The following is a 27623-nucleotide window of genomic DNA, read 5'->3' on the forward strand; positions in this document are numbered from 1 at the left end:
GGGGAGGAGGAAGAGAGAGAGATAGGGAAGAGGGGGGGTTTGGGTCAACACGTCAAGGTTATTAAGAGAGTATATAGTTTATTTTTTATTTTCCATCTGGCGTGATTTATCATATAAGGTTCTGTAATGGTGCATGCGTGCCTACGTATTTATAGTGTGAGGTGTAGTGTCTAGTGCGTGGGGGGGGGGTGGAGCAGGGGAGGGGGAATCAAGGGGTGTCTGAGTAAGTATCCTTAATGAGTTTTTAATGTCCTAGGGACGGGTCCTTCATTTCTGCACTGGGTAGTCAGGGGCAAGTCGGATAGGAGCAAGGAGAGGGTTATTGGGTACGTGTTTAAGTGTTCTGGGGTGGAGGGTGCCTTCTGAGGCAGATATTCTGGGAGTTGAAGGAGAGAGAAAGAAAGAGGGGGGAGGGGAAAGGGGGAGGGAGTTCTGGGTGAACAGCTGTCGACTGCCGGCTATCCACAAGCTGCCTTATGATCCTGTCAAAAAAGGGCTGCAGACCTCCGTGAAGAGAGCCGCTTGGTCCTGTAGATTGCAGATTACTTGTTCATGGGTAGCAGTTTGGAACATAGCTGTCAGCCATTCTGCCGGGGTTGTTGAGGTACTAGATCTCCAGTGTTGGAGTATGCAGATTTTGGCTGTAGCGATTGCCATATGGAGCAGTCGTTTCTGGGGTCGAGACGGTGGGGGGTACGGGCGCATATCGTGTAGAAGGATAAGTGATGGCGGAGTCGGATGTGGTATCTGGATGGAGTCCGCCAGTGTGTGATGCACAGCTTCCCATAGGGGCTGTATCGTTGAGCAGTGGCATATGTAGTAGGTCGCAATGAAGGTCTGCGCATCGCCAACACTTCGCATGGGGCATCAGGCCCGCCCTGAAGAGTTTTATGGGGGTCCAGTACCAATCTTGAAGAACTTTAAATAGGCAGAATTTCAGTCGGGCCTCACGGACACCCTTATCAAGGGCTTCCATTATGTCCGACCATTCCTCTTCAGTATAGGTGATCTCAAGTCGATCCCGCCACTTTAAGCGTAACCGTTCGAAGAGAGGCTACGAGTAAAGGTGGTTTGTTAGCTCTGCGTATAGGCCGTCCACAACGCCTCTGTGATGGCCCCATGTCTGTAGGTAGGTGACAATTGGCGAGGCTTTGATCGTCCATGGGGGTGTTCCCAGGGCTTTGCGCATGCAGTGCTTGAGCTGTAGGTATTGCCACTCTTGACTGTTGTGAATGTCGGACTCTTCCCGTAAATTGTCGAAGGGTTGGGGTCGGTCACCATCTGTGATTTGGGCTATGCTGCGGATACCGCCGTTTCTCCATTGGGGCCATCTGAGGGTGTTTCCCCCTATTTTTATGCTTTTGTTTCCTTCTATAGGGGCCTGGGCGTGAGAGAAGGGGTGTATTCCCAGTAGGCGGTGAGCCCTGCGCCATGCTGTGTTTGTTGCCATGAGGATAGGGTTGGGCAGGTTGGGACAATCAGTGTATATCCCTCCTAGCTCTTCGTGCTGAACCTGCAAGAGTTTCTCCGTGGCTATCCACTGTGGGGGGGTCCTGGGTTCAGGGGAGTGTGTATGCTAGTTGCGTTAGTTGCAGGGCTAGTGAATATTGTTCTACTGAGGAGAGTCCTAAGCCACCATAGGATCGTCGTGCCAGTATTATCCAGTCAGCTTCTAAAAATGTAAGTGAAATTAACTGATATAATTTAGGCATAGTGAGGCATGTACGTGTTGTCCAAAGTCCATAAGTGCTTAGAATTAATTTTGTGGATTTAGTGGTCTAGTATAGCACATTGTCCTACGAAATCAGAGGCTAATTATTTGTTTTCACTAGATAGTTAATTTTCAAGGAAAATGGCATATAGGAATGCAATTTTAGATTTCCTAAAATTAATCCTCTAATTGCAATTGTGCTACAATAAACGCAATCAAATATTGTAATTCATTACTAATACTCTGGTTCAAGAGACTATTCCTTATGTCAATGGTTATTTTATATTTTTTTGCACACAAGATTTGTCATGAGTTCTGTGCTGTGTGCATTTAACACAGTGTGAGATTTGTTTGCTATAGAGATTTATATAATATAATACCAGTCTATAACAACTACTGGAGTTAACCACGAGGATCATCTCAGTATTTCATAGGAGAATGGTATGGTACTATCATCTCCTAGTATGGGGCTCTTTTTTATATCCTGCTTTGCCTCAGGCTTGAGCAGTTACAGTGCTTGAGTAAGTGGATCATCTCTCAGGAGAATAACGTGTGGGGTAGCTTCTTTATCCCAAACTGTATGGTTTTCATTGAGAGTAGGATCTTATTCTAAAGCCCACTCAGCTAGCATGCGTATCACAGCGTGTCCTGGGCACTATCAGAGAGAATATTTCAGTTCTCCCTTCCTCAGGTGCTTCCGCATTAACTTGTGAAGGCCAATCCAATACTGATAATATTATATTGTGGGGCTTTGATAACTGGATACAAAATATTGTTTTATGGGTCTTTTTGTGTCTCTATTTGAATTTGAGTGATATATTTATGAACATGCGCATTTAAGTCCCTAACCTGCATGCATTGTGTGGCTGGACTCATGCTATGGAACGGCTGGAGACTCTGATAGAGTATTGTAATTGCTGCTTCACCGTCTAGCAGTGCTGTTGACCACATAGTGTTTGGTAGGAGAACCCTGTTTTTCTGATGCATGCTGCTTTTTCGTAGTTCACCTCAATACCCTTTTCTTTTTCAAATGGACTTACGGACTTAAACTTTCTCTTCGTCTCATCAGTGAATATGTGATGTCGCTGTTGCACTTGATCCTAGTCTGCTGTTTCCTACTGATAGAAATGCTCACGCCAGCTTGAACACTTTTTATATCGCCTTATGGGTGAAGTTTTGAATTCACCAACCCATATTAAGAATCTGTTACATTCATATAGAAGACTCATCAAAGGCAGTATTATGTTCATGGGGATCCGCATCTGTTGTGAAGGCATGATGTCTTTGGTCCTTGCACTCAGCGCAAGGTGTGTCATCATCTCCTGTCTTGCTTAGTGTTGGTTGCTCCAGGCAGCTGTTTCACAGGCTGAATGGAGTGTCAGGCCGAGAAGGCAAAGTGTAGAAGGACTGAAGGAGGAAGAATGTCAAAAAAGGAGCTCTGGTGCTTAGAAGATGCTCCTCTCCTGAAGACGTAGACACAGTTAGCCTCTTATCCATTCCTTTCAATGATGGCGACCTTACCAATGTTCGTTATCTGAAGTTACCAATCAACAGTGGTGCTAACCTTTTATCCTGCAATGTTATTCCTTGCTAGGCCTGTACATAAATAGGCTTTGCATTGAGATGTATGGTCTGCAATGCATTTGGTTTTCTATTCCTCATTGCATTCATCACCTACCTACACGCCTTTTTTATTCTCTTTTTCTATAGTTGACTTCCCTTTGGATTCTCTAGTTTTGGAAGATCCATTTCTCGGGTTTAGAGTGGTTTTGGTGCCTTGCGTACCAGCCTGTCTATAACCCCTCATCTTCAAACAAGAGCCACTAACATTGCTAAGTAGGTTTTTTACCGTTCGTGGCTTTTTCTTCATAATGGCACTTTTGTAAGGAATTATGTAACATCTTTACCATAAATATTAAGTGCAAGGTCACACCATGGCTACTGGGACGAGTCACCCTTTCTTGGGCAATCAAGAAGCAAACGGAAAAGACTTCCGTTTGCATCCTCTGGAACAAGGGAACAGCGCCATGCGAACTGCAATTTAGCAACCCAGGTTGTTTACCACCTCAATTGTAGTATTAATTATGTCTGGAAATGGAATAGCTTTGTCTCTACAAATAACCTTGTCATTTCCTGAAAACATTTTTTGCCAAAAATATTACATTGTTATCTTTAGTAAACAAACATATTTTATAACTAATGTCAGATTAAAAACACACACATTTAGCCCTCTAATAACAACTTTTTATTTGAGTAAATACAGTTCCTGTAAACATCAGCAGGTTGGTTTCAGAAAATACATTTACTGATACCACACGTGGCCAATTTCTTTCCAGTGTACAGCCTCATATTCTATAGAATTGTCGTCATATAACAGGCACATTTTCTTTTCTTTTGCCTAGATTCCATCTCAAATGTTCAGGTTTAGCTTTACGTACTCATGTGTCACCCACTTTATGCTAGAGAGATTCACAGTACCCACAGAAATTGCAATTGAATGCGAGATGTGATCAGCATGTGTCAGGGATGACTACCATATGCTTCGAATTATCAGGAAAGGACATGAATGGTCCACATGGGCAAGGATGACTACCATTTGTTCTAGACGAACATTTTATCTTGTGGATAGTCCTCCATATGCTGTAAATTCTCACTACATGCATGTGATTGCCACTATTTGTCAAAAGTGATCACTTCATGTAGGGGTAGCCCAATATATGTGTACAGTGATCAACCTGTGCACAGATGACCGAAATATGACAGGGATGTATATTATATACCAAGCAAATTCATAAAATGGTAGCATTCGCCACCAGATGCAAGGGAGGGTTATCGTATGCAATGGGTATCCGAAAATGCCAGCAGTGTCCAATTATGTCCCTGATAGCAAATATATGTCAAGGACTGACAGGATTTGTCTGGGATTGTCACTAACTGCCGGGATCATTTCCCCACATTTAGAGTTTCTGTTTTTCAACAGAAAACAAGTTTAATTGATTAAACACCACCGAAGGGAATATGTCTGTTTCAGGAGAAATTAGAGAACAACAGATTTTCCTGCACTTGTCCTGCTTTTGTGCTCTCTGGTATCTAAGCAGCAGACGTGCGGGCTCTACCTCCGAACACTTTTCTATGATGGATACCCACTGGTATGACCCTTTAGGGCACTGCTAAGTGTTAGAAATGGGTCTCTAGTTGGCAGACGGTTCGCATTCTGTCCAAGTAGGGACCCTCACTCTAGTCAGGATAAGTGAGATACCCGCTCAGATAACCCCTGCTCACCCCCTTGGTAGCTTGGCACGAGCAGTCAGGCTTATCCCCGAAGCAAGGTGTAAAGCATTTGCACATAACATGCAGTAACAAAGTGAAAACACTACAAAAGAACACCACACCAGTTTTAGAAAAATAGCCAATATTTATCTATGTAAAACAATACCAAATACAATAAAAATCCACCAGACAGTAGCAATGTTCCCTCTAATTTTTTTCCACTGTGTGCGGCAGTGTGCGGTCTCTGTGCGCTGCAGCCAAGGATACGTGCGCCAAGAAATTGTCCATTCACGCGCGCGCAGCGCATAGCTAGCCAAGATCTTTGGCATTAGCCTCTCCATACCACTAAAGCAAAAAAGGGATATCATTGCTCCATGCAATAGGGCATCAAGGCAGTTTTGTGACCTGGTTGCACACCCCAAGGACATGACCTGTTAGGGGAGCACGTATATTGCTCTAAAAGGCTTATTTAGGCTTAGAAAGTGATAACGCATATAAACTACCACAAAGTATAGGAATGGTGGAACATTTGATAACAGCACATTTTCTACTGTTCTGAAGCATTTCCTAGCTCATTAACCATTAATTTCCAAGACAAATATCACTTGCTCGCTTGTATGCTAAAGCACGCCAAATGATGTTTAAAACACTCCCCGCGGTATTTAAAAGCTGTTTTCATTGACTTTAATCCAGATTCAAATATAAGCATTATCTGCCTTAGGGGAGCACGTATATCGCTCAAAAAGGCTTATTTAAGCTTAGAAAGTGATAAAGCATATAAACTACCACAAAGTATAGGAATGGTGGAACATTTGATAACGGCACATTTTCTACTGTTCCGAAGCATTTCCTAGCTCATTAACCATTAATTTCCAAGATAAATATCACTTGCTCGCTTGTATGCTAAAGTACGCCAAATGATGTTTAAAACACTCCCCGCGGCATTTAAACGCTGTTATCATTGACTTCAATCCAGATTCAAATATGAGCATTATCTGCCTTAGGGGAGCACGTATATCGCTCTAAAAGGCTTATTTAGGCTTAGAAAGTGATAACGCATATAAACTACCACAAAGTATAGGAATGGTGGAACATTTGATAACAGCACAACGTGCGCGCTTGCCAAAGGGGCCTGCGCGATGGGGGAAGGAAAGGTGCGCGTGCGCCTTACAGGGAACATTGGACAGTAGTAAATATGTACATTCTGCAAGATTTACTCAAAAATACAGTTCCTTGAAGTCGATAGCTCAACCTGGGGCTATCATGGTGTCATGATCAACAAAACCAACAGATCAGGTCGGCCGCGGCATCGCAGGCCAGCTACGGTGTCGGGAAGACCCGCAAACAGTACCTTTGGAATTCCAGGGCGTCGTGATCCTTGCGGAGAGCTCTGGGGAGTGGTGTTTTGACGGCGTTGCAGTGTTGGTTCCAGAGTCAAGATGGGAGACGTCGGACCCTTGAAGTCACATGCGGTGCAAATTGAATTCCGGGCTGATGAAGTCAGGAGCGCTGGCGTGGATGGTGTCGGGGTTGCGGTGCATAGTGGGACGATGCAACGTGCAGTGCCCACAAGTCACGGTGCAGGCAGCGGCTCGGAGACAGCATCCAGCGGCATCGGTGAGACCAGGGCTGCGGTGTGAAGTGGGCTGGTGCAATGTGCGGTGTCACCAGGTCACTGTGCAGGCAGCGGCGGCATTGTTGCTGAAGCGCTGTCATCGGTAGGCCCAAACCAGTGGTGCGGGATGGACGTTGCTTTGTGACCCTCATGAGCGGTGTCCATAGGCCACGGTAAAAGCAGGGATGCCTGGTGACGACACTGGAGTCGATGGTGCTGGCGTTGGTGGACCGGGGCTGCGGTGCGGGATGGAACGGTGCTTCGTGTCCCTCACGAGCAGTGTCCACAGGCCATGGTGCAGGCAGCGGCACTGGTGTCAGGAGGAGCGTTGTTGTCGGGGATGCCCAGGCTGCGGTTTGAGCAAGGTGATGCAGGAGTGCGAGGCCCACAGGTCACGGTGAAAGCGGCGGCTCGGTGGCAGCGTCAGATGGCGACAGCGGTGAGACCAGGGTTGCGGGGCAGTGCGACTCTGTGGTGTTGGCAGGTCACGGTGCAGGCCTGTGGCGGCATTGGCGGCGGCGCAGTGGTTTTTCTTCTTGAACAGCACAAAATACACAGTTCCCAGTGCTGTAGGCAGATAAAACTGAAGTCTTTGATGTCCCTGAGACATCCAACAGGAAACAAGCTCTACTCCAAGCCCTTGGAGCACTTTCTCAAGCAGGACACAAAGCAAATTTCACTCTTTGCACTCTTTTCAGGCAGAAGCAGCAACTGCAGGCCAGTCCAGCAAAGCAACACGGCAAAGGGACTGAACTCCTCCTTCATCTCTTCTCCTGGGCAGAGGTTCCTCTTGATTCCAGAAAGATTCTAAAGGTCTGAGGTTTTAGGTCCACTACTTATACCCCTTTCTGCCTTTGAAGTAGGCAAACTTCAAAGGAAAGTCTCTGTTGTTGACAAGATTCTGCCTTGCCCAGGCTTGGCCCCAAACACACACCAGGGGGTTGGAGACTTCATTGTGTGAGGGCAGGCACAGCCCTTTCAGGTGTAAGTGACCACTGCTCCCTCCACTCTAGCCCAGATGGCCTATCAGGATATGCAGGATACACCCCAGCTCCCTTTGTGTCACTGTCTAGAGGGAATTCACAACAACCTAACTGTTCCTCTGACCCAGACGTGGAATACACAAGCAGGCAGAGGCACAGAATGGTTTAAGCAAGAAAATGCCCACTTTTTAAAAGTGGCATTTTCAAAAAGACAATTTAAAAACCAACTTTACTAAAAGATGTATTTTTAAATTGTGAGTTCAGAGACCCCAAACACTGCATTTCCATCTACTCTCAAAGGGAAACTGCACTTAAAAGTTATTTGAACTCAGCTCCCATGTTAACTTATGAGAGAGATAGGCCTTGCAACAGTGAAAACCGAATTTGTCAGTATTTCACTGTTAGGACACGTAAAACAAACCAGCGCATGTCCTACCTTCTAAATACACTGCACCCTGCCCATGGTACTACCGAGGGCCTACCTTAGGAGTGCCTTACATGTAGTAAAAGGGAAGGTGTGGGCCTGGTGAGTGGGTACACTTACCAGATCGAACTGGTAGTTTAAAACTGCACACAAAGACACTGCAGTGGCAGGTCCGAGACATGTTCACAGGGCTACTCATGTGGGTGGCACAACCAGTGCTGCAGGCCCACTAGTAACATTTGATTTACAGGCCCTGGGCACCTCTAGTGCACTTTATTAGGGACTTACTGGTAAATTAAGAATGCCAATCATGGATAAACCAATCACCAATACAAATTTACCTAGGGAGCACTTGCACTTTAACACTGATTAGCAGTGGTAAGATGCGCAGAGACAATAAACCAGCAAAAACAGATCAGAAAATAGGAGGAAGAAGGCAAAACGTTTGGGGATGACCTTGCACAAAAGGGCCATTTCCAACAATAAGCCACTTAATATGGCCTTATAATAATCTGCAAGGCCCTTGGACTTCCTGGACCATTTCCATGCCTACTTTGGGGGCATTACTCACCTCGTATGGAGACAGCTCACTGTTCACTGCAGATTGGTGTGCACAGGCCAAAAGGTTTGCAGCGTAATCAAGAGCAGGGACTCATTCCTGGAAAACAGGCACCACTATGATGTCATCCTCCTTCACTGAGAGCAGGATGGAACTTTGCTTTGTTTTCTGAAAGCTCATATATCAAGATTGTGGCAACAAAGATCCCGATGTCTCTAGAGCCACTGCCCACCTACAAAGCATGTTGCCTAACACTACTGTTCTTAGATTTACACAGCAATGGTTTGAAGAGCCTTCCTTTGAAAGCTGAATCCCCTCCGAGAAGGACAACAACTATATCTGTGTACCAGTTTTGCTGAGAGTGCAAAAGTACATACATGAAGTAAGAAAATGTATACATTTGTGTATAAATACACCTTAATTGAAATGTATAGGTGACAGAACATTCTGAGCAAAAATATGAGCATGAATCTTTTCTGAGCCTACATAATCACGAATAGCTTATTCATGATATAGCCCCAGGATCACCAGGTTCAAATTTCTTAACTATTTCCACCATTCCAAAATTAAGCTTGGAACCTCAGGTGCTGAAAGAAGACCTAACACTTCAAGAAATCCCTGTACAAACTAGAGTAATGGAATTATATTAAAATGTGCTTATTTTTTTACCCAAGGTAGAAAATCCACTAGAACAGTGAATGCTGTACAGAACACAAAAGTAAAGTGCCTTGGGAAATTCGTAGACATGCCTTGAAGGAGCCTGGTTCCTGATCTTTGTCAGTTGTCTGAAGAGTAGACCAGCAGGAAGGTGGGTTAAATGTTCATAACTAACCTTTTATCTGTTGAAATCAAATCTTTGTGGACTTGATTTCAGGAGATGAAATCAAACATATCCCCCTCCATCTGCATCATCGACACGTGGTGGACTGCTGGAATGAGGAATTTGAATGCTGGGAAATGACAAGGCAGTTAGATGAGGAAATAATGAAAAGTAACTTGGGAAAGAAAACTCATGGAAAAGATACAAAGAAGAGAATTAGAGGCAAGGAAGAAGGAAGAATCAAGTATGGAACTGAACAATGGAAGGACGCAAATAAAAACGGAATTCTTTATAAGAACCAAAAACACACCATACTCATAATTTTGTATGGCGCAAAAAGGGTAAATAGTGATAACCAACAATTTTTGAAAACACTGAAAATTACACACCAAAATTCACAACAAATAGAAACATAAAATAGGAAAGCCTACTCATATCAATGATGGCCACTGTTTATCAGAGACATTCTACAGAAGCCAGGAATGGTTACCAAATACCAGGATGTCAATCATAAGCTAAAGATCCCCACCACAAATGAGTGAAGATAGTCATTTGCCAGGGATGACAATCATATGTCTGGGATGTCTATTGTGAGTACAGAATTGTTGTTTGTTATTATGACCCACAAAATGCCATGGTGACTCTCCTAATTGAAGGAAAACCCAACATATGCTAGGACCACTAACTTTAAGCCCAAGATATATTTACCATATACCAGAGATGATGATCAAAAATCTAGGAATACAATCATATGCACGGATGGTCACTAAATACCATGGATGGTCACCATATTTTGAAAATGGCCACCATCGGTCATGTGTGCCATTCAAGCATACCAAATGCATTCATACATGTGTGCATTCACACACATATGCACAGGAAGACACTAACACATACAGACTCATGTACAAAAACACATACAGAGACATGTGAGTCCCCACAATAGCAGTCTTTGACTACACCTTAGCGACAATTGGATCTTTGGAGTGATGATATCATGAGATGACACACATACATACATACATACATACATTAATAGACACGTAAGGCCTTTTCAGAGTTTTGCAGACACTGTAGTTTGCCACAAACATGGTTGCGTACACTGCCTGCCAATGTCTGCTCACTCTATTTAAGGTTGGGTGAACCACCATGTTTTCATTTGTGGAAATATTTGACTGGCGACCTGATTGACACTGTGCTGTGAATCAAGGTGCTTAAGGCTGTTATGACCTATTTAAGTTGGACGTTTTGACATACTTGTTTCCTGTTATGGACTCTCAGGGAAAGCAACAAAGTTACCCCCGAAGAACAAAAAACTTTGCTGATGGGCAACATGAAATATGGCAGCTGCTGAGCAATCTTTCAGTGCCTTCAATGGAGCCAATGTGAAGGCTGCTCTGCCCACGGCAAAGGGATCTCCACTTGCTTGGTGGAGAACTCTGTTGAGGGCAGTTGGCCTTCCACAAAGACAGCTGAGTAAATCCCTCCACTGCGCTGGTGAACCAAGAGATGGGCTCCCAAACCTAAATTAGGCCAATTGACACTTGCTTAGTCGCCTCCTCCTTACTGCTCCTTCTGCAGCCTCACTCATCTCGATTCCTAGCTTAACACTGTTGCTTTCTGGCAGGAATGAATGCCAGACATCCAGGGTGCGGGGATCACCGAGCAGGTTCAGATGGAGGTCAAGTGTGTGATGTACACCAGACGCAGGACATGGCACTGCCAGCACCAGTGTTTACTGAAGAAGACTGGGGGAACATGAGTTGTAAGCAGTGGTCAAAAGGAAAGGCTGCTGTGCTATACGAGTACATCACGGCCGCCCCCTCAGGCCCACTGTTCTCCTAAGAGTACTCTCTTCCTGGAGGGGGTGATCAGCTTCTCCAGAAGACCCAGCTTGCCTTCCTTTGTAATGAAGCGTAGACTGAACAAACACATTGTACACAGGCCTTCCTCTTGCAGGCTGCCAACCAATGCAAAATACCTTCACAGTGGAGAATGAGTCCCGACCAGATCGAATAGCCTCACGAGGGGCACTGAGCATGTGTGCTTAGGCGATGGCTGAAGATGCCCCAGCCACAGCGTATGAGTTTTAAGCTATAGAAGAAAGAAGACAACTCATTCCTCAATGCCACGGTGAAGGAGGAGAGAGTGGTGGCTGGCTAGAGCAGTGATGTGGGAGTACCGCACATGCCCTAATGATCCAGTCACCTATACCTTTCAGTACCTTAAGCAGAGGCGGACAAACTACACAATTTATAGGGAGAGTTGAGCAACATCCTTTGAGCCATGCAACATATAATATGCAAAAGTATTAAAAGACTTTTTAACATTTCAAGATGGTTAACTATTTTTTGTGATATTTGTGTTTCTATTTAATAGTAGTGAATGTGGGATCTGAGTCCAGTGTCCCTTTTCAAATAATGTGCAATTCAGCAACGTGAGTCACCTCATCCTTAATCGGGTTTGATAGGAAAGGACATTTATTGCAGCTTAGTAGTCTTTTAAGAGCTAAATCAGTACACTGTCTTCAATAAAGCTGACTATGAAAGTACACAAATCACATTATCAGTGATTATTCTGCCTTACAGGATGTTAAGAAGCAGTTCTCAATACAAGTTAGTCAAACTGAGTGTGACTCAATCACAGAATTAGGGCAAGGTACAAAGAAGGCTGACCATCTGCAAAATAAAGCAAACTACATCAAGAAGCGTTGGCAAAGTCAATTGGCCTTGCATTTTTGGCAGACATTTTGGCTATGCCAGTGGTTTTTTTGATGCCTTTCAACATAAGCCAAAAAGAGAAAAAAAATATTATTGCTGGTATTCAGCATCAGCAAAAAAAAAAAAAAAAAGAAAAGGAAAAAAACGCAATGATTTATATGTGTGTATGTGTGGAGCCGCATGGGGTTGCAAAGCGGCGCTACATATTGGCTTATACACAGGGCCACTGGAATTATGTGGCGGGGAGGACCATATTATGCTTCAGGGTTTATTTAAATATGAAGCAAAAAAAAGGCAAAATACGAAGCTTAATGGTGCACATTTTGTGATGTATTACCTCATTATTTTGCCATTTTTACATGTGTTAACACCATCTGAGCAAAGTTTTCACCTTATTAGAACCTGTCTGACACCCAAATACAGCAAAGCGCAACAGTAAGATGACCAGTCAACCTTCACGAAAGGCATTCCAACGGCCCAGGAACACGCGTTGCCTCGTTTTGGTATCTTTTTATCTATTTTGACCAAATACCTTTTATGTTAAAATCTGTAGATTTGTAACAGATGATGAATTCTGGTAAATGCAGCAAATCTATAATTATTCGGAAAATATCACAGCTGCAAAATGGCATAATTCTAGTGACTGCATATACTCACCCATGTATCACCATGCACGCAAGTGCATTTGTTCACACAAGGGGCATTTTATTTATTTAAGTAATTACCTATTCCAAGTTGGTGGACGCCAATCTTGGAGCGAAAAATTATAAAAATATGCAGAAAGCCTCCTGGTCCATGCAGTTTATAAGACTGCTTTGGAGGATTTTTGAAATGAGCATATGTGGTCAAGAAGAATGGAGGACACGAGGCATCTTATTCTTATTAGATCGTTGTTCAATAGATAGTGTAAGGAAGAGAACACATTATTGATGGAACAGTACTGAAACCTAGGGGCAGCAACTTAGCCAAAAATCCAAAAATGTGCAACGTATATGCTAGTCTCATGCCTGAAGTTCGAAAGGTGCAGTATAAAATCAAAGAAAAAAACATTTCTCATGCTTGCGCTTCACGTTTCTTGAAAAAAAATATATATTCCTTTTATTCCAGCTGGTGCAATTAAGGGGCAGATTTATGAAAAGTGGCGCCGCACCTAGTGCAGAGTCACTTTTCTAGTGCCCCTTATTGCCCGCCCTAACGCCACCATGTGTGTGCCATATTCAATAAACTGTGCACTATGGCGGTAGTTAGGGAACTAGCGTCATATTTTTATGCTAGCACTGCGCTTTGCAGGATTAGTGTAAAAAATGTTGACACAAATCCTGCAAAGCCCATTGAGGCCCATTGTAAACAATGGTGTGTGCCTCATTTTAACACCTGCTCTAAGCAGGTGTTAAAAGCGCCCAAAAAAATGACGCTAAGAAATCTCTTCTATTTCATTGCGTTCAGCCCCCCCCATGGCGGAACGCCCTCTTTGCATACATTATGCCATGACGCTAATGTGATGCAAAGAGGCACTGGGGGCTCTTAAATCTGCCCCTAAGACCGTACAGTGGCATAAACATTCTTCAAGCAACATTGGTTTTATTTCAATTGGAGAACAGCAAATGTTTTTAACAAAATTGTTTTTCTTGTGTAAAGCTAAGTTTAATGTCGACATTGATTGTCCTCTTTTTGGCCAAAAAGTATTAAAAATGGAAATTCAATTCAAAAGTTTAGCAGATGTTGATGATCTTCCCCAGGTGCCTAATTTCATGTGCACTAAGGTAATAACGTGTGGAGTACAGAAGGCAAGGTGGTGGGGGTGCAGCGTGTTGGGGCGTCTTTCCATCAGTTTTGTCACATGACGTCTAACAGTTTTCACTCACACTGGTGCTGCCCTGCAGCTCGCCGAGGCTTGGCTATGCTTTGTGAGGGCTGATGTCATACACTGAGGTAAGTCCCCGATGAAGCAGAGACCAATAATGACCATGTAGGCCCTGCTTGGGCCTGCCCAGGAGTGTGTCACCTTCCTGTTCCTGTGAGACACCACACGCTTCCCAGGAGGTCCAGAACGGATGAGAACCCTGGAAAGAGGAAGGTCTTTTGTGCCAACTGCCTGAAAGGGTTCTGGTAAAGCACTCTATGAAGATACAGGGAAGATGCCTGCCACTCAAGGTCAGTACAAGCCTGTCATGTCCTCGCCTGAGATATGCCGAGTTGAGAGGACCAAGGTCTGTCTACAAATACTTCCTTACAGCCTCCCGGTGGTGACAAGTGCTGCCCTTTGCACACTAGGTACCATTGGATTCGATGCGGTGATTCCGAGTTTGTTTTTGCTCCACCAGGGCTCGGGTAAACCTGTGCTATTTCGTTAATTTAGGAGGGGCTTCCATAAGTGGGTGGGTTTTGTCCTAAATGGGGTTGCGTTGTGTTTTTTTAAATTCGATCCAGAGCCCTGAAGCTTCCTTTGCCGCGTGCAGACGCCCGTAAATGACATAAAGTAACATATTTAATGCCCTCAGTCACACAAAAACCCTGCTTATTAAATGCAGTCTTGTTAAATGTCCGGTTTAACCAGTCTTCTTGAAAGGTCAAATTTAAGCAGTCGTCTTCAGCGTCATGTTTTTAGTACTCCTGTAAAAATCCTGCTTTGAGCCTAGTTGTTGGGAGCCCTCAGCGAACGGTGTTATTATTTCGAAAGACTTGCAGTGAGGGTGTGGGTGCTGTGTTGTGAGTGTGGTTGTGCAGGTTCGGGTGACTGCCTCGGTTAGAGGCCTTGGAGTGAGATCACTTGTTGGCAGACTTTAAGCGAATGTGGATGTCCGGAGCCCTTAGTGACGGGTGTTATTCATTTAAAAGACTTCTAGTAAGTCAGGTTGCTTCAAGCTTTGTGTTGAATTGGTTGTTTTGCGAGTTCTGGTAATAACTTTTGTTAAAGGCCTTGGAGTGAATTCACTTGTTCGCAGACATTAAGTGAAAGTGTGTGTTGGGTGCCCTTAAGTGAACTATGTCATTATTTTAAAAGATTTCTACTAATTAAGGGTGTTAGAAGCTGTTGTGAGTGTGGTTATTATGTGGGCGCTGGTGACTGCTTTCCTTGGGGGCCTTGGACAGAGATCACTTGTTGGCAGACATGAAGGGCTTGGTTACCACCTTGGCGGACATGATACTTCATCACAAACGTGATGGATATCGCATCCGCCGTATTACAAGTTCCTTAGGATATAAACGAACTTTGCGACAGAGTATCCCATCTGCCAAAGTCTTAATCAGGCCCTAAGTGATGCTGCATGTTGGGAGCACTTAAATGAACAATGTTATTCATTTTCAAAACTTCTAGTAAGTGAGGCTGTGAGGACCTCTAATAAGTGTGGTTGTTTTGCGCATTCTGGTGACTGTCCTTGTTTGAGATCCTGGAGCGAAATCGCACGTTAGCAGACCTTAAGTGAATGTGCATGTCGGCAGCCAATGAGTGAAAGGCTGTGGGGTTAAAGCACATTATGGTAACAACTGAGTGGAAACACATGTCGGAGTTGCTAATAGCTCTCTTGGGTGTGGAGTTGTTGAAAGCCCTTGAATATGCACTTAGGCACAGTTAAACATTTCTAAGTGGAGGTGCTGGCCTTCAATGTCACCTTGTACAAGACATTGTGTTTGTGAAAAATGTAAGCACTAATAAAGAGGGAGTGAATCAACTGAGGCAAACTCAGTTCTTTAGACATACTTCATCCTCGTAAATTGAATTTATTTGTAAATCTAGTAGAACCATACCATAGATCAAAAATCAACATAACACATGATACACTGAAACAAAGTCGGACATTTGAGTTCACTAAGTATAAAGAAATGCAATACAGGTCATTTAGAACACGTGCTAAACTGGGACGTGAACCCTGACGGAGCAGGCATTGCTTCTGTTGGGCTTTACCCCTCTATTTTACATTTTAGGAAATTAGAATGAAGTATGAAGTGTTGTAGCAATAGTATAGCATGTGTTGGCACATTTCCATTTCACCATTGCTTTTATTACCTACGTTTTGGTCGTGGTAATTAGTTATGCTGCTGCATGTTATGAAGTGGTTGTATCTTGTTATTGATGAACCTCTTTCTCTCTCTCTCTCTCTCTCTCTCTCTTGTCATAGGGTTAGCAGAGATAGGGATGTCTTGGATTTTGTCCCTTAATAGATTTGCATCCATTTGACGAATCTCCGTGAAACTTTGCAGACTTGCTGTGTCAGTGACATTGTCAGACGATTTAAAGTTTTGTGGCGTTTAGTCAAGGGGGTGCAAAGAAAAAAGGGGGGTACAAGATACACTTGAAATCCAATGTATTTTACACAGACGTCTGTATTTCACATTGCAGCCTGATGGCTGAGCGGATTGTAATGGAATTTCACAGAAAAGTACCTTAGGCTATGTAGACGATTATGTCTTACTACTGCAGGCGATGTATGAAGTGGTTATGAAGTTATAAGGCTCTTGCACTGTACGCAAGTCCAATCTTTGCCCCTCTACTGTATGGTTTTCCACTCTACCCCACTCCACTATACCCCACTCCAATGTATGCTATTACCCTCCATCCCAGTATGCTACTACCCTTTATGCCATTACACATTATGCCACTCCACTGTACACCAGTCCAGTCTACCATAGTCCACTCTATGCTATTCAACTTTATGCCACTCCTCCTCCCTACGCCACACCAGTGTACTCTCCTCTACTCTATATAACTCCATTCTACAAAACTCTACTAGACTCTACGCCACTCCATCCCCGTACACTCCACTGTTCAATTTCGCACTCAACTCAATGCCCGTACACTCTATTGTACAGCATACTACTCCAATCTATGGCAGTTTCCAACACTGTACAACAGCACTCAGCTGTACTGTATAAGATGCCACTCCAATTTATAACAGTTTCCTAGACTCTTCGCTGTGCTACTTCAATGTATGCCGTCCCATTCTCAGCTAATATACTGTACCCTACAACACTCTCTGCACCTCCACTATACAACACTCTACCCTACGCTATTCCACTCTATGCCACTCCAATTTTCTACACTCCACTGTATAGTATTCCACTGTATGCTATTCCACTCTATGCTACTCCACTTTACAGTAAACCACTGTACGCCACTCCACTCTACGTCGCTCCATTGTATGACACTCTCCTCCGCTCTATATAACTGCACTCTATAAAAGTCTACCACACTTCATAGCACTCTATGACATTCTACCCCACTCTATCCCCTTACACTCCACTGTCCAACACTATACTCCACTCTCTGCCCACACACTCCAATGTACAACACTCTATTCCACTATACAACACTTTTCTATATAACATAGTACTCCAGTTTATGACCTAGGCTACACCATTACACTCCACTCCATGCCACTCTACTCTGTGACACACCAATACACTCTATTGTACTTTAATCCACACTATGTTACACCAAATTACTCAAGTCTACTCCACTGTACAAGACTGTACCTCACTCTACACTATTATACAACAATACCCTGTATGCAGCTCCAATGTTTCACACACTACTGCACTCTATGCAACTCCACTCCATAACACTGTATGCCACACTTCAACACTTTACTCCTGTCTATACCCCTTCACTCCATTGTATTACACTGTACTATAGTGTATGCTACCGTACAACACTCTACGATACTCTAGTCCACTAAACAACACTGTACATAACTCTTTGTATGCCACTGCCCCCTACTTTACTCCACTCTAGTTTGACTCAGTACTCCATTCTACTCCACTCTACCTCACTCCACTCTACGCCACTCAGTGCCATTATACTCTACAACACAGTACTGCGTACCACTCCACTCTATAAAAATCAGGTTGACTATATGCCACTGGAATCTAGTGTAGTCTACATCCCTTTCCAATACTGTACAACATCCCACTACATTCTACTGTTCAACATGGTACTCCAATTTATGACACTTTACTCAACTGTATGCTTCGTCACTCCACACAGCTATAGTTTACAACACGCCACTTCACTCTATGACACTTTACTTTACTCTACACGACCACACTCCAGTGTACTCGAGTCCACTATGCTCCACTCTACCACACTTTATCCCACTCGACACCACTGTACTGTACTCCGCTCTATGCCGCTCCGTTGTCTGACACTCTACTACACTGTATGCAACTCCACTCTACTCCACTTTACTATACCCTATGCCACTCTATGACACTCTACTCCACTCTATTCTCATCTACTCTACGCCACTGTACTACACTGTATGACACTCAATTACACGCCTCCCAACTTCTCTCTACGATACAACACTCCACTATATTACACTGCACTTCACTCTAAAAACACTCTCCTCCACTGCACTCTACGACACTCCACTTGATGATACTCCACTCTATCACACTCTACATCACCCTACTCCACTCTAAAACATTCTACTCCACTCTATAACAGTCTACAACACCTTACTCGTCTGTTCTACCTGCCATTCCACTGCACAACCCCCTGCTCCGGTCTTCGATACTTGGCCCCACTATATGAGACATCAAGCCACTAATTATATAACTTTTTACTACGCTGTACGATAGGCTACTACACTCTACTCTACTCCACTCAATTCCAATCTACAGCACTCCTGTATGTGACAATAGACTTTACATAACTATCCTCAACTGTACTGTAGTACACTCCACATAACAACACTCCACATGCGACACTGGACTCTATAATTTGGAACACATTTTATTAAACATTAAAAAAACATTTAAATTCAATGAAAAAAATCTAAGGTTAAAGCTTAGTGATAGTTAGGAAATGTTATTTCCCCTGTACAAACCCAGTTTAAACCACGCAAACTTTAAACATTTTAAAGTTTTATATATATATAAATATATATATATATATAAAACTTTCATTTTCTATTTTTCTACCACTGTCCATTATAAGTAGCGGACCTTGTTGCACACTCTTTTGTGCCTCAGAAACTATGTAAAATTAGGAAGGAGGGATAGGGGTTTGGACTAAATTGAGGAGGTGATTGACAATGAAAAGTCTGACTTGAACTGCCTCTTAAATCAAACCAATGTGGACCTACACCTTGGGCATGGGCAGAAGAAACATTCTTGTCTGTCCAGTCCACTAAAAGGACCAACAAGCCTAATTTCTCCCAGGCATGGAGGAAGAGACAGAGATAAAAAAAGCCCTTTATTTCCCCATGGCCACCTTGCATGCAGATGCACAATCAGTGAAAGACAAGAACTTTGCATGAACTTAAATGTGAAATATCCGAACCTAGAACCTGCTGCAACTAGCAAAATCACCTTAAAAATTCCCTATAACGGTGAAATAATATATATATTCTCTTCATACCTCCACTTCGTCACAAAATGCTAATTACCCTGGCTTTCCAACCCTTGCTCCTTTTGAACCTGCTGGGTCTCACCTATAGCCATGTCAATATGTCGGCTACTTTCTCTATTAGTTATCTTAAACTTGTAGGATATTCAAGTCGATCCTTCCCTAAGAAAGATCTAACAGCCCGCTTTCCTCTCCTGGATTTACTGGTCGCTATTCAGCCTTTCTAATACATCTGTGGTTATCGTTCTCCAGAGCATACCAACTCCCCCGACACCCAGCCCTCATGGGGTGACCTGTCTTCACTGGCCTCTAGTCTGTACAACCAAGGACCCCATCACAGAATGTTTCTTTTAGAAAGAAGAAAATTAATGTCTGCAGATTTCCAGAAAGGCATTGTGCATCTCCAATCCAACATCTATGGCAGTTCTTGTTTTGAAACATTGACAGTGCAGAGCTTGTAACTTCGCCAGTTACTACAGGCTTTAGCTATTTGACAATTGGCTGTACTATATTGCTTCTGTTGTCAATCACATTGTTACCCTGAGACTTCCATGCCCTACACCCAAAACGGGGAGCTGAGCGGAGGATTGTGAAGCAGAGGTGAGGCAGGCTCAGCAAGATATTTTGCAGCTGATCAATGCGAAGTAGTGTTTATATACTTAAAGTATTGCATGTTGCTGTGTGTGTGTGTTTGTGTATGTGCCTGTGCAAGTTCATGTGTGTATGCTTTGAGACTGAGAATGCTGTGATCGTTCCTGGTATGATATAGGCTTCGGCATAATAGTGGTAATTATAGGTATATTGTGGGTCTCCATGGTATGATGATACCCACCCCTTGAAAAGTACTGGTCCTGGCATCAGGTTGTAATTCTTAGTATAATATGGGCATTAATGGCATGATGTTCTCAGCCTTGGAGTAATGCCGTCTTAAATATGATAGTGGTAAACTATGACTTATTTTGAGCATTCATGGGATGGTAGTGCCCACTGGATTATTGAAGGAAATTCATGGAATGTTGTGGGCAACCATGAATGGTGGTGGTAACCCACAAGTTAATGCTGCTCCTCATATAATGGTAGTAATTTTGGCATATTGCTCTTGCATTGTATGCAAGGGTGATTGTGGGGCGTACAAGGCAGAACTGATTCATATGTGTACTTGAAGAGAATTTAACAATGAAGGTTCGACATCGTGTACATGTTATAAGGTGGTATTTCAGGGTAAAAACAGTATTTTGCCCAAAATCATGATAAGCCTTTACTTTGAAGGATGAAGCTTACTTTCTTAAAACGAAAAACTTGCTTTTCATAGTAAATTATGTGTACTATCATAAACTGATAAGGTAATGTATAGAAACTAAGGCCCATATTTATACTTTTTTTGCACAGCATTTGCGTAGTTTTTTTGATGCAAAATCGGCGCAAACTTACGCAATACAATTGTATTGTGTAAGTTTGCGCTGCTTTTGCATAAAAAAATGACGCAAATGTGGTGCTAAAAAAATATAAATATGGGCCTAAGGGACTGCATTCCCTAACATAGCTGATTTTTAAGTTAAAATCACAACTGTTGCCTAAGATCTTAGTTTGTAGTAAGGTATATCTTGTCTGCTGTCTGAACCTCTAAAGTCTTGTAACATGAGTGAAGATATAGCAATGTACTTCTGTAAAATCTGTGTGCTGCCTACTTGCCGAGATTATGAGATTTGTGTAATATTTCTCTCCACTTTATCGCTACCAAGGCAACAGCCAGTCAAAACACATACCCAAGACTCTACTTAGAAGAGGCAGGATGGAAAATGAAAGGAAGTAAATAGCAGAAGTGAAGACAGATCCTATAAAATGATTGGCCACGTGTCATCTATGGCTTTTCTGACTTTTTGTGGGAAATTGTGTAGAAATAAGTGTCACCTTGCCACCATTTTCTCAAATCTTTCTTGTTACGGGTGAATATCCAACATAGCTGGGCAAGGTCAGAGATACATTCCACATTATGAAATTACTGGAATATTTCACATAGGCCCAATCAGCACCTATTTCTTTAAAATAAATGTATGTGAAAATTGAACTATGACATGCATTATGTAGTCCCGGTTAGAACCCCTTCCCCCCAATGATCTTCCCAGGGGAAGGCACACTCTCCAACTGTGATTGCTCACTTGGGGCAACTTGGGGCAGGTAAGTGTGGAAACACACTTCACCGTTATCAAAGCTCACCAGCCTCCGCTGCCCCCTAGAATAATATGCATTACCTTCCGTTTGATCCTTCTTAAATCTCTCAAGTCTGAATCACAGCCCGTCCCCCCAAACCTCGACATCACCATAGCAACCGCGATACAACAGAAGCTCCAAAAGCGTCCAGGACAACACACCCTGGTTCATCTCCACCAAATAAAAGCCCCCTAGGTTCATACGATCCCTTCTTAGGGAGATTCATTTCATGAACAATTTACTAGGGATACTTGAATTCCTACAATATTAAGCAGACGGTTCTCTGGCACATGCTGTTCTTTAGTGGTCTTACACAATAATAAATGGTGTTTTTGCATCCGTACAGCTTCATGAGCATTACACAGTTGTCTGAGGTACAGCAAGCCTTGGCTGCTCTGCGCTGTACCAGCTGCTGTTACTGTGCAATTGACGCTTCTGAAATAAAAGACAGAAAGTGCTACCCGTGGTAACGTTTTGTCTGTTATCTATTTCATGTATACCTTGAGTCAAAATACTGACTAATGGATTTAGTTTGCTAAACAAAATTCAAAGCTATTATCCATCAATCAGCTGGTATGGTGACACCTTTCTATATTCCATAGTTTTGCAACTTGTGGGTGTTGCGCCTATCTGCTGTCGGAGTCAATTCACAAAATGTACCGCATTGCGAATGAGCTAACACAACTGCAGAGTTACTGTACACACCTAGGGCCATATGTATGAACACATTTTCCCAGAGACACAGAATGGGCAAAACTGCTTGCAACATCTGGCCCCTAGGCCCAAATTTATATTTTTTTAGCACCGCATTTGCAATTGTATTTTGTAAGTTTGCGCCACTTTTGCGTCACAAATGCCGCAAATGCGGTGCTAAAAAAGTATAAATATGGGCCCTAGTATGTATCTCGCCCTAAATGTAATGTGAGTCACGCTAAAATCCAAAAACTCACAACATTTTCAATAACTTTTCATCTTTGGCCTTCTGATTACTCATGAACAACACAATGGTTTGTCTGCACTCCTATCACCTTTACATTGAAAGCCTCTTCAGTGAACAGCAACATTTCCCACAGCTTATCCTATTGAGGTTTACAATGCCATTTTTATAAAGAATGTATTTTATTAAATAATTCAGTACATTATAAACAGTGTACCATCAACAAATCCAAACAGATGAGACATCATTTCGGACATTTAGTGTAATTCTGTACAAAGGGACCAGTGTTTGCAGAACATTAAGGTAGGAATAATCGTCTGTTAAACCTTCTCCCCAAAATGTTCACCCACTCCCCATGGCTACCTGTATTTGCCTAACACACAGACTCTGTAAAAACCTTCTCGAGCCTTGTAAGGATCCCCCTCCATGTTTGCAAATCTTCCTCTGCATACTCATCCCTCCTACACTGACGGAGCCCCATCTCTTCTGCCACCGCCCATTCCAACACATCTTCGATCCATCCCTGTTCCCTGGGCCCCAACGGGCTCATCATTGAAATGGCAACCCCTGATTTCGCTAGCAGCAGGGCCAGGTGCATAAAAGTCCACTCCACTTTCCTACCCTTTTGTTTCCTAATAACCCCCAGCAGACATGTGGCTGGGTTCAAGCCTACTGCTACACCCTTAATACAGTCCAATCTCCAAACCACTAAGTTCCAATAGGCATGCACTAGGGGACAGTACCAGGCTAAGTGAAGGAAGGTTGCAGGTCTGCCCTGACACCTGCGGCATCTGTCTGTTTTGACGGGGTCTAGTCTATGTAGTAACACCAGGGTGATTTATGTGTGGTGCATGTGAGTGAAATGTGCTAGCTCAAACCGCACATTCTATGCCCCCTGCTTGACTAATGCGCAAATCCCTTTCCATTGGGTGTCTTCTAGTGGTGTACCCAGTTCTTTTTCCCAAGCCGCCCTAGCCCGAAATGTGGTCATGGCTATATGTAATTGGGAAACTAAGTGTCTCCCTCCACCAAATTTCAGTAGCATCCTAAACAGTGAAGAGGAAGTCGGGACTTCTGGTATGTGTGCCAGACATCACGCACTATGTCCAAAATACTTCCGTACAATAGGAAGTGGCCGGACCCACACCATAGGTCTGCGGTACCACTTATAATGTAATGAACGTCTCATTAGAGTAGAAGTCACCCAGTATCAGACACTCCCCATCTCTCCAGGCACTGCGTCAACTGCGGAGGTCAACAGTCAGAATGCAGGGAGGTCCCAGAAAATGACTCTTGTGCGATGGGGACACGTCTCAGCACCACTTTCACTGCATGCTCCCACAGTGATGCTGTGTGTTTGATTAGATATGGCACTGCAGGGTCACCTCTCCCACCCTCATGCAGCAACTGCGGTTGCGTCCCCTCCCATGAGTTGTCTGTGAGTAAATCCTATTCCCACTTGTACCCATCGGACAACCAGTGAGCTGCATGTTGCAGCTGAGATGCTAATTAGTACAGTTTCAAATTGGGCAGTGCTAATCCCCCATCCTCCAAAGGTAGGTGAAGAGTCTCTTGTCAAAAAGGTGTGTGGACATTTAAAGACTGTCCTAGGTAGTGTCTCTGAAGAGTGCTGTAGAGTATATAGGCAGCGTGGCAAGAACACCATCTTTGCCACTGCTACATGTCCCATAAGGGACAGAGGGAGCGTGTTCCAGAATTTAACTTGCCTTGTTAGTTCCTCTATCACATGTCCGAAATTGTTGTTCCACTTCTGGACCGTGTGGGCCACCATTATTCCCAAATACCTGAAGTGGTCAGTTTCCCAACGCAATTGCAAATCCGGCAGTGTGGTGGGGTCCTGTGCCACCAGCCAGCCCAGCTGGAATATCAGAGCTTATCCATGTTAATACGCAATCCTGAAATGCTCCCAAAGGCATATAAGTGCTTGAGAAGCAATGGTAGCGATTCCCTATGAGCCGTCAGGTAGAATAGTGTGGCTTCCGCATAGAGCGAGATTAGATGATTCACCCCTCCCAATCGGATTCCCCAACTCTCCATGTCCCGTTGCAGCCTCACGGCCAGAGGCTCCAGTACCATCGCAAATAATAGGGGTGACAACAGACACCTCTGTTGTAGGCCCCTCCTGACCTTCAGAAGGGCGGAACATATTCTATCCAACCTGACTATGGGTTCTGTGTATAGCAAACCCATCTAATTTCTAAATTGAGGGCCAAACCCCATTGCCTCCAGTACTGCTAGAAGGTACTGCCAGTTCACGGTATCAAACGCCTTGGCAATATCAGTAGATACCAAGGCTAATTCTTCCTCCCTGTCCTCCACTGCTTGCAGGCCATTAATTGTGTTATGTTCATGGCAGTGCTCTGCCTGGGTATGAACCCTCACCGGTCCTGGTGAACCAACCTGACAATTTCCAATCCCAATCGCATTGCGAGAACTTTACACAGGATCTTCATGTCCCTAGTTATCATTGTGAGTGGATGATAGGAGGATGGGTGAGATGCCACAGCACAGGTTTTCAAGAGCATTTCAATGGTACCTTCTGGCATTGAAGTCGGGAGTAATTTCTTAACTAGTGCTTCTACAAACCACGAGTAGACGGGGAGCCACCACTGTGCCATTAGCCTGATAAAATTCAACTGTGAAGTCATTTCCTGGCATTTTCCCGGTTGGTAGAAACTTTATGGCCACCCAAACCTCCTCTAATATAAGCTCAAAGTCGAGTTCCTTTTCTGCCACTTTACCCAACTGTGGAATCTGTATCCTGGTCAAATAGTCTGCCAGTCGTTCGCGGTCCAGGTCCCCTGGACCGGTGTACACCCACTCCAAGTGTTCCCGAACCACCTCTAGTACATTATTCTGGGTTCGCGCCTTACCTCCCTGGGAATTTGTAAGGTTGAGTACAGAAGTACAGGGCAGCTTGTGGCGAAGGAGCCAGGCCAAGAGTCTTTCTGATTAAGCAGTTGTCAATACATTTTCAAAGTGTAATGCTCTAGCCTGTCCCTAATTTCCATCAGTTGCCTCAATAGCTCCATTCCAGTTCCCTGTCCACACTCCTTCCCAGCTGGCTCTGTAATGCCGCCAAAGCTTCGTCCTTATGAAGGATTTCTGCCTGTAGTGTGTCACACTCCGCATGAAAGACCTGCACATCTACCCTGTAGCATCGCTTTTAGTGCCTCCCATTCCATCATGTGATTCTGTGTGGTAGTCCAATACGTGTCAATATAACCCATCAGGATCTTTTCCCAACCCACCTGGTCCTGTAGTATCTCAGAAGGAAATATCCATGAGTGGGGGTTTTCCCTCCATTAGAATCGACATGCAACTTGTGCATGGTCAGATAAATATTATGTCAGGTGTACTCCTGAACCCTAATAGTTGTGTGTTGTGTTACCAATATCAATACAACCTGCTAACGGTACCATATGTGACCGAGAGACAGGTATACTCCTGGTGCCCCGGGTGAGTATCCCTCCAGATATCGCTGAACCCCAGCTGAGACATAACTTCAACCAATCTGGTTGTCATCCTAGGTTTAGTGCCCTGTTGTGTGTGTTAGGGTGGGGAGGAATCCAAATCCCTATTCACCACACAATTAAAATCACCCACCCAGAATGTATCAATCCCCATTGTAGCTGACATTACATCTGTCAGTGTAGGATAAAAGGAGTCATCATCAGTATTTGAACCATATGAATTAAAGACCACCATTTCCTGGCCGTCTAATGCACTCTGAACCAGTATATATCGGTCCTCAACATCTGCCTCCATGTATGCTAATGTGAACGGGACCCCAGGAGCTATCCACACCAGCACCCCCCTAGAGAATAACAGGAAAGTAGCTTAATATGTTTGCCTGCTCCATTTTTTGGCAAGCTTTTTAGCTTTGGGGTCTGTTAAGTAGGTCTCCCTGAGACATGATATACTAACCCCATGATGTCTGAGAAGTGATAGCATTCTATAGCGTTTGTTACAGGTGCCGAGCCCTCTCACATTCCAGGAAAGAAGTTTATAGGTAGCATTGACAGTCATTGCGTGGTACGTTCTGATATTCCAGTGCTAAATTGCCCACATGCTAAGATGGCTACAGCTCCCTTGTAACAACCTGAAAACCTTTCTCATATATAGAACTTAAAAAACAAACTTCTCATGCCCCATCCTCCCGCGGGCAACCATACTATCAACATATGGCTACAGGAGCCAACCCACAGGTGCGTTAGGACGAATACAACACCCCGGTTGGTCCAATAGGGACCTGCTAACTGAAACAAGGGACCAGCCACCCTCACAGTCAGGCACCCCTACCATCACCCGCATATTTAAAACCTCATGCAAAAGGCACCCATGTGTAGTGCAATGTATCAACCCGGATCCAGTGGACCTCAACTGCCAGTACACCTTGCTGCCACAGTATGTGAGTTAAGAATCAGCGGTGACAATTATACATACTAAAACATTTCCATGAAACACAATTTCCTACCTGAATAGGCCTCCAACTACTCAAATAATAAAGCATCTCTGAATGTCACCTAAACAGGTCCCCTCAACCCTCTCTATTCCCTCCCCCGATAATAGTTGTGTCCAGAATCATCTCAGACGTGGGGCTCATTTATGCAATATCCACTGATGACGCCTGCCCTGGTGGATGCCAGTGGTGTCAAGTGCATTGCTCCATCCTCTCCTATCTGTATTCTGTCGGAGCTTAAGGGAACCATAACCGTATTGTCACTACCAGTACGGGTCTTTGCAGGGGTAGCATGGGGCGCGTTCCTGTTTTTCGGCGTTGATTAGTACCCCCATCCACAGTAGCAATAGCATCCCTAATCTCAAGCCACTCCTAAACATCTCCAGGTCTGTCAGAAAAGGGGGCTTTATCATTGTGTAGGACTTACAACTTAGCTGGATACAATAACATATATCTCAATCCCATTGCTCTAAGTTTCTGTTTGGCGGCCATGAAGGACTTCCACTGTTCCCAAACCATTTTTGTGTAATCCGGAAAGA

The sequence above is a fragment of the Pleurodeles waltl genome, chromosome 6 (genome assembly GCF_031143425.1).
Source record: "Pleurodeles waltl isolate 20211129_DDA chromosome 6, aPleWal1.hap1.20221129, whole genome shotgun sequence".
Taxonomy (NCBI): Eukaryota; Metazoa; Chordata; class Amphibia; order Caudata; family Salamandridae; genus Pleurodeles; species Pleurodeles waltl.